Raw genomic sequence first — 7849 nt, 5'->3', positions numbered from 1 at the left:
GTCTCATGATATCTTTTCTTTTCTTTTCTTTTTGTGGCCAGCTCAGCCTACTCTGGGAGCAGGGCTGGTGCAGCATGTGGTACCAGGGATCAAACCATGGTCCCTGCATGCTTGCCTAAGCAAGTGTTTTAGATCACTGAGCTATCTTGCTGGCCCTTTTATGATATTTTTACAAAATAAAAGTTAAATTTATTGAAGTATCTGGTCCCTAGGAATACTAGAAAAAATTTTTTTGAAATCTATTGTTAACAGTCCTTATTTTAACTTGCATTTGTATGAAAGTTGGAAATCACAATATTTTCCAAATAGTTTTATAAACTTGAGTTTTGCTGCCTTTCTTTGGCATTAATTGGAGAAGATGGTTGCCACCATCTCTTGGTAGTAGTGATGGTGGCAACTTTAACTCATTCCCTCTGCCTCAGATCTGAAAGGGGATTACAGAAAACAGCAGTAATCTTAATAATAAGCATGGTAATATCCTCTTCTGTCATGATAACTTAATCTTATATCAGTCACTTTCTTTGAAATCACTCTTCTTGTCCTCTTTTAAATTAGTAATTATTGGAAAAATGAATATTTTCCTCCTTTTTAAATTTTATTTTTGATTAAGTGTCCTTGCCAGCTACCACATAAAATTTTCTATCATGAACTAATGCTTTAGACAACTTGTTCATAAAAGATGAAAAAGGAATGAAAAAGGGTCTTAATGTAGTCATGGATTCCCAGATGCACAATTTCTGTACCAAGATTGAACAAACTATATTAGCAAAGAGTTTGAATAAGTCCTTAGAAATGGTGTTTTTCTTTTCACTGTAGTACATAGAGTACTTTTCTCTACCTAGGGGTTTTGGAGTTTATTAAGAAAATGTTTATACTCATTATACTATATAATTCACAAGTCAGTTGAGTGAAGATGTAGAAAGCAAATTGCAAGTTACAAAAACATTAGTATTAGTACTTTACTACAACCATGTTTGGCTGAACCTCTCAGGAGAAACCCTTCAATGATGTTTTAGATAATGAGGAAACTGCCCTGGCTGCTTTTAGGGGAAATAAACAAAAATTGTCCTTCAGTTTTCTGTAGGGACAAGAAAGGTGCTACAGGGACCAGGGAGCTCTTTGTTGAATTACCCATGCTTTTCTGTCTGTATATCGGGATTTTATAAAATCTCATTCAACGACTAAAAGCACAGAATTGTTAAAGGAGACTTTCAACAATTAAAAAAACAAGCATGTACTTTTTAGACAGCCTTGGCCAAATGTTACAGGCTGAGTATGGAGTATTAAAAAATAAAAAAAAAAAAAGACAAATGAGTTTTGTCATTATCTTTTAAACTATTGCCATGAGTTTTAAAGCAATATTATCACAGTGTCATATATGTTTTGTTTACCTTTTTTCTTTCAATCACCTGAACAACTATTTATGATGACAAGAGTTTTATTCTGTGGAACCATAGAAATGAAATTATGTTGGTTTTTGTTCATCTAAGAGCTTTTGCATCTTTGTGTAGAGCTTACCTGTCACCTAAGTCCACAAAGTAAATGCAGAGGCAAGACAAAAAGACCCTACCCAGATAGTAAGGAGCCAAAATTAAAATTTTTTGACCTTTCTCCAGTCAAAGATTGGTTTCTCCCATATAGTCAGTATGAGCAATTTCTATGTTTTTTGTTTTTTGTTGTTTTTTTTTTTCTTTTTTTGCAGAATCAGGGGTTGAACTCAGGCCCTTGCACTTGCCAGGGAAGCACTTATTATACTGAGCCATCTCCCTGGCCCCTAATTTCTATGTTAAAGTATTGAATTTCCTCATTAATTGTTGCATGATGTGAATGTAAAAATTGATTCTTTCAGCAGGTGGGCTATTGCTTGCCTGTGATCCCAACACGCAGGAAAGTGAGGCAAGAGCATCACAAGCTTGAGGCCAGCCTGGACAGCATAGCAGATTTAAGGCTGACCTGAACTCGACTATGTAGTTGAGACTTTGTCTCAAAAAACAAAATAAGACCAAAAAAAAAAAAAAAAAATCTATTCATTCACTTTTTTTTTATTTTTTAAAGATGTTTTTAATTGAATTAATGAGATAAAAAGAGAGTGAGGCCCAGTTTGCTACTTACATGAAAGAAGATATTTAAAAATAATCACTGCACAAAATACAAAGGGTATAGTTATGCTGTGGCATTAAATTTTTCTCCATGTTTTTCCTGGCTGTTCAAGAGCAAATTAAAGTTTCCGCAGCAAATTTGTTTTCAAAATGCCAAATTGTGACACAGTTGCTGGCTTCATGTTTCTGAATACCTTTAATAGTTTCTCTGCGCTGCAATTTGTAAGTTTCCTTGTCCTGGCACAGTCAATAAATAAAGAAACCCAAGCCATCAATATTTTCAATTCGATCAGTAATAACCATGTGTTCATGAATCAGGTATGATTGAGGCAAATAGGTACCAGCCTTGATGTTAATGAGTAACTCCAACAGGTTTCTGGGAGGCATAACAATGGAAGTATTCAGGGGGATCACATAGCGCTTATCCAGGTTAAGATCTAAATAGGTAGTGAGTTTCTTGTTAAAATCATGAACAATGTTGGCAGGATCACTATCTGCAAATTCTGGAACAGGCACACTGATGAATTCGTCCTCATCTTCTTTAAAGATCTTAATATTTTCTTCAGTTGTCTGGTAGTGAGCAGCTGGGGCGTCTGCAGAAGGCTCATTTAGGATGACATCATCTTTGATGTACTTTATTCCACAGTAGTACACGTCATCTGGTTGAAGTGCAAAATATTTGTACAGGTATGCTCCTCCAAGAATGACTCCTGCAAGCATAAATGCTAGTCCAAAGCACATGCACCAACACCAGGCTCTTCTCTGGCAACTGGTACTACATCATCTAGGTCCTTGCAGTCCAAGGCAACAGCGTCCGGGGGGATGATGAGTGCCTCCTCGCCGCTCTTCGGCTCGTCCTTCTTGGCATCCTTCTGGGCCAGAGCCGAGTTGAATGTCACCTACACCATGATGCGGCCTGGGGCGCCCCGGAGCAGGCTGGAGGCGCACGCTATGGGCTCCAGGCTGCAACTGCAGCCTCCTCGACCCTGCTGGGGTTGCGACTCCGTGGACGCTGATGGGGTCGGGTGGCTGTGCAGTGGCTGAAGCTTTTCATTCACTTTCAGAAGATAGTTGTAGCATTTTTTCTTTTTAGTTCAGTGCAAATAGAACAGGTTGTTAAACTTCTTCTTGATCTGATTTGATAATTTGTATTGTAGCTGCTTAGGAAATGAAACCCATATATTTGAAATTTCATTTTATAAAGTCATGATTACTTACCATTGTCCCTCAGTATTGAAGCCTAAGACACTACTAACTCTAGACTCAGTTGTCTTACATTTTGCATTGATAGCTCTTATTAATAACCTTTTACATCTTGTTGATAACTTTTATATCTACTTTTAGACACTTAGTTTCTTCCGAAATGTATTAGGAGGTATTGTTACCTGAATCGACATATATCATTCTATTTTTTAAGAATTCTTGATAGTAACTTGTACTGTAACGTCATGTACCTCGGTAGTGTCCTAGATTTTCTGATCAAGAAGGTTATGGGGCCAAAGAGGAAATCGATCGATGACGTGGAGTGTGCCTAAGGAGAGTCACATGAGGAGAAGACACTCTCTCAGGCTTTCACAGAGAGCACATTGGCCAAGCAATGGCCGTGACTCATCCACATGGCTGCACTGACAAAGGTTCTACAATCTGAGGTACAGGATCTCAGGATAAATCCTGAGGGCATTTCACTGACCTTCTCAAACCAAAAAGCTACAACTCTTGTTGCATAGGTTCTGCTTTACCTTGGTCTTAACCATCCAGTAGAAAAGTATGAAGATGAAATATAGGAAGTAAAGCCATGTTGTTATGTTGAGCTGTGGGGGACTCACGTCAATAATTTCTGACATTGCCAATTAAACAGAAGACCCAATGCTATTATGGGCTTCTGTACTCTTTTAGAATATTTTGCTGAGTTTACACACCTATAATATTCAACAACGGAACTTAAAAAAAAATTGGGGTATAACTATGAATGTCCATTTTGTATCTGTGTATTCAAAGTGGTTGGGATGGATATATAGTTGTATTCTCTTAATGAATAGAATGATTTTTTCTAATGGTGTTTGTAAGTAGGATCACAAGTCTGCATGTTGTACAGCAATTAACCACTAAGAAGAATATATGCAGTGTATTATTTGTTGAAACTGTACTTTGATTTGATTTGAAACTGTCTCATTGCTATATGTTTATCAATAAAACTTTGAAAAGAAAAAAAAATAAAAAAAATAAAAAATAAAAAAAAGAATTCTTGATAGTGCTTACTGTTTAACTCAAGGTTGGGATAGAGAATTTAACATTCATATGACATAGGAACAGTTATCTTGAGTACACTGACATATCCAAGCAACTTATTTTTTAAAGACAGTACAAATTAAAATTAAAACAGAAAAATTTACAAGTGACACAGAATTTCACTTAAAGTAATAGGAATTTCACAGTGTTTGTTGTAATACACAGTGTTGTCTTCCAACCAGTTATTCATATGACCATATATATGCATGTAAAATTGAAGAAGAAAAAAAAGAAAGAAATGTATAAGGAATAAAGAAGAGAAAGCATACAATTGAAAAAAGGAGATGAAACAAATTAAAGCATTAACTGCTTCTTTCCATAGACCAGCAGAAATGCACAGTACAGTTGTCCAAACCATCCTGCTTGCATACATAGATACATCTCCTTTCCCTGGTCCTTCTCTTGTCCTTCTCCTCAACTCAGTAAGTCTTTACTTTTGAATAAGTTTGTTCCCTTTTCTCAATATCTATTGTACCCTTTAGATTCCATTTTTCTCTTTCAAGTTCTCACACTAAGGAGACAATAGGATGCTTGCATATGTGAGTCTGATTTATTTCACTCACAAGTATGTTCTCCAGTTGCATCCATTTACTGACAAAAGACTCAAATTTATCCTGTTTTATAGCTAAATAATGCTCCATTGTGTAAAAATACCACATGTTCTTCATCCGTTCTTCAGTTGATGGGCATCTGGGTTGTTTACAGGATTTAGCTATGGCAAATTGTGCTGCTATAAACATGGGTGCATATATATTGCTGTGGTATGAGGTTTTCAATTCTTCTACAAAAATACTCACAAGGGTAATAGCTGGCTTGAATGGAACCTCCAATCCTAGCTTTTGAAGGAATCTCCATACTGATTTCCATAGTGGTTGTACCAGTCTGTACTCCTAACAACAGTACAGAGGGTTCATTTTCTTCCACAGCCTCTCCAGAATTTGCTATTGGCTGACTTCTTGATGTTAACCATTCTTTCTGGGGGGAGATTGAATCTCGGTGTTGTTTTAATTTCATTTCTCAAATGATGAATGGTGTTGAGCATTTTTTTTCATATATTTGCCATTTGTATTTCTTCCTCTGAGAAGTGTGTATTTATCTTAGATGCCCATTTTTGGATTGGGTCTTTGAATTTAGGGGTGGTGCCTGATTACTTTTTAAATATTTTTATATGTTCTAGATAGAAGGTCTTTGTTGGAGGGACAATCAGCTATAATTTTTTCCCATTTTGTGAGTTCTGTGTGTGTGTGTGTGTGTGTGTGTGTGTGTGTGTGGCCTGCTCAGCCTACCCTGGGGGCAGGACTGGCACCACATGCCAGGGATCCAACCATGCTCCCTGAGCTTGCCTAAGCAGGTGGTTTAGTTTGCTGAACTATCTCTCCAGCCCCTAAAAGGAAGGGTAGCTTTGCATTTTTTGTTTTTGTTTTATTTGGTTGTTATACAGCTTGGACTCATGGTGATCCCCCTGTTTTCAGCCTCCCCAGTGCTTGGATTACAGGTGTGCACCACCATGCCCAGTCTCTATGGCTGGCTCAGCTCACCTTTGGGGGCTGGGCCGGCACTGCATATGGTGCTTGGTATCAAACCCTGGTCCCTGTGCTTGCCTAAACAGGCACTTAGTCTGCTGAGCTATCTCGCCAGTCACTAGTGGGTTTTCCTTTTACTCTGTTGAAGATTTGCTTTGAAGTGCAGAAACTTTCAAAAAAATGAAATCACAGTTTTTGATTCTTCGAAGTATTTCCCATGTAGTTTGGTTTTGTTCATGAACTCTCTAGCTAACTCTGTCCTCTCCATAAGACTTAGTGTCTCTGTTTTAATATTCAAATCTTTAATCCATTTTGACCATAGTTTTGTGCATGGTGATAGGCATGGGTCTAGTTTCAGCCTTTGGTGTGTGGAAAGCCAGTTATTCCAGCAGCATTCATTAAAGAACTTATCTTTCTTCCAGAGAGCAATTTTGGCCCCTTTATGTCTGCATCTTCTAATCTGTTTCATTGATCCTCAGGGCTGTCTCCATGTCAGTACCATGCTGATTTTATCCCAGTAACTTTATAGTATAATTTCAGGTGAGGGATTGTGATACCACCTGCCTTTCCTTTGCTTCCCGGGATTGCTTTTGGTATTTGATATTATGGGTCTTCTCTTGTTCCAAATGATTTTGAGGGAGGTTTTCTCTAGCTCTGTGAACTATTCTAATGGTATTTCAATTGATATTGCATTGAATCTGTATCACAACTTTGGGAGTATGGCCATTTTCACAGTGTTGTTTCTTCCTATCCAGGAGCATGGAATATTTTTCTGTTTTCCCAAATCCTCTTCAATCTCTTTTTTCCAAGTACCATAATTTTCACTGTTTAAATCTTTTACATCCTTGGGCTGGCCTGATAGATCAGGACTAAGGTGCCTGCTTAGGCAGAGGGGTTGGATCCCCTGCGTGCCGTGTCGGCCCTGCCCAAAGGGCACACTGAGACAGCAATTGAGACTGGGCATGGTGATGCGCGCCTGTAATCCCAGCACTTGAGAAGCTGAAAAAGTAGAATCACTAGGAGTCCGATCTATGTAGTGAGACCCTGTACACCCTGAACACCCTCTGTCCTAAATACAGAAAAAAAGAAATCTTTTACATCCTTTGTGAAATTTATTGTCAAGTATCTCATATTTTTGGATGTTATTGTGAAAGGCGTGGCTTCCCTTATTTCTCTATTAGTGTGTTCATTGTTTGTGTACAAAAATGCTACTGATTTTTGGGTGTTGATTTTGTATCCTGCTACATTGCTGAATTTGGTGATTAAATTTACAAGACTCTTGATGGAGTTTTTGGGGTCCTCTACATAGAATATTATGTCATCTGCAAATAATGATAATTTCCCTTCTCTTCCAATCGCTGTTCCTTTTATTTCTCTCTCTTGTCTAATTGCTCTGATTAGTGTTTCTAGAACTGTATTTAACAGAAATGGAGACAGTGGACATCCTTGTCTTGTTCCAGATTTCAAAGTGAAGGCCTTCAGTTTTTGTCCATTTAGTGTGGTATTAGCTGTTGGTTTCTCATAGATGGCTTTCATCAGGTTGAAATATATACCATCTATTCCAATTCTCTGTAGGATTTTTATCATGAATAAGTGTTAGACTTTGACAAGAGCTTTTTATGCATCTATGGAAATGATCATGTGGTTTTTATTCTTGGTTCTATTGATGTACTATATTACATTTATGGACTTACGTATGTTGAAGTATTCCTGCATTCCTGGAATGAGTCCTGCTTGGTCATGATGTATAATCTTCTTCATGATTTGCTGCATTCTGTTTGCTAGTATTTTATTGAGGATTTTTGCATCTATATTCTTTAGAAAGTTTGACCTACAGTTCTCTTTTTTAGTTGGATCTTTGTTTTTGGAATCACAGTAATACTTGCCTCCAGGAATGAGTTTGAGAGAATTGCTTCCCTTTCAGTTTCACTGAAGAGT

At 37.5% G+C, this 7849-nt stretch overlaps 1 protein-coding gene, 1 long non-coding RNA gene and 1 pseudogene across 5 annotated transcripts in view; 1 reads left to right on the top strand and 2 right to left on the bottom strand.

Annotated features, from left to right (window-relative positions):
- Nucleotides 1-7849, top strand: part of Dym (dymeclin) — a 543161-nt gene that overhangs the window by 366631 nt on the left and 168681 nt on the right. The window lies entirely within an intron of this gene.
- The window catches only part of LOC111816665, an 8424-nt gene continuing 2675 nt past the window's right edge, over nucleotides 2101-7849 (bottom strand). Inside the window, exon 3 of the long non-coding RNA XR_002821015.1 lies at nucleotides 2101-2186. This is a non-coding gene — a long non-coding RNA (uncharacterized LOC111816665). The remainder of the gene's footprint in view (nucleotides 2187-7849) is intronic.
- On the bottom strand, nucleotides 2208-3007 carry LOC101574952 (annotated as a pseudogene). The gene has a single exon (XR_192325.1). The product of XR_192325.1 is annotated as an integral membrane protein 2B pseudogene (transcript).

Source organism: Octodon degus, unplaced genomic scaffold, assembly GCF_000260255.1.
Source record: "Octodon degus isolate 3935 unplaced genomic scaffold, OctDeg1.0 scaffold00003, whole genome shotgun sequence".
In the NCBI taxonomy this organism is placed as follows: Eukaryota; Metazoa; Chordata; class Mammalia; order Rodentia; family Octodontidae; genus Octodon; species Octodon degus.
Note: the sequence above shows the minus strand (reverse complement) of the source record. Positions and strands in the feature narration are given on the sequence as shown.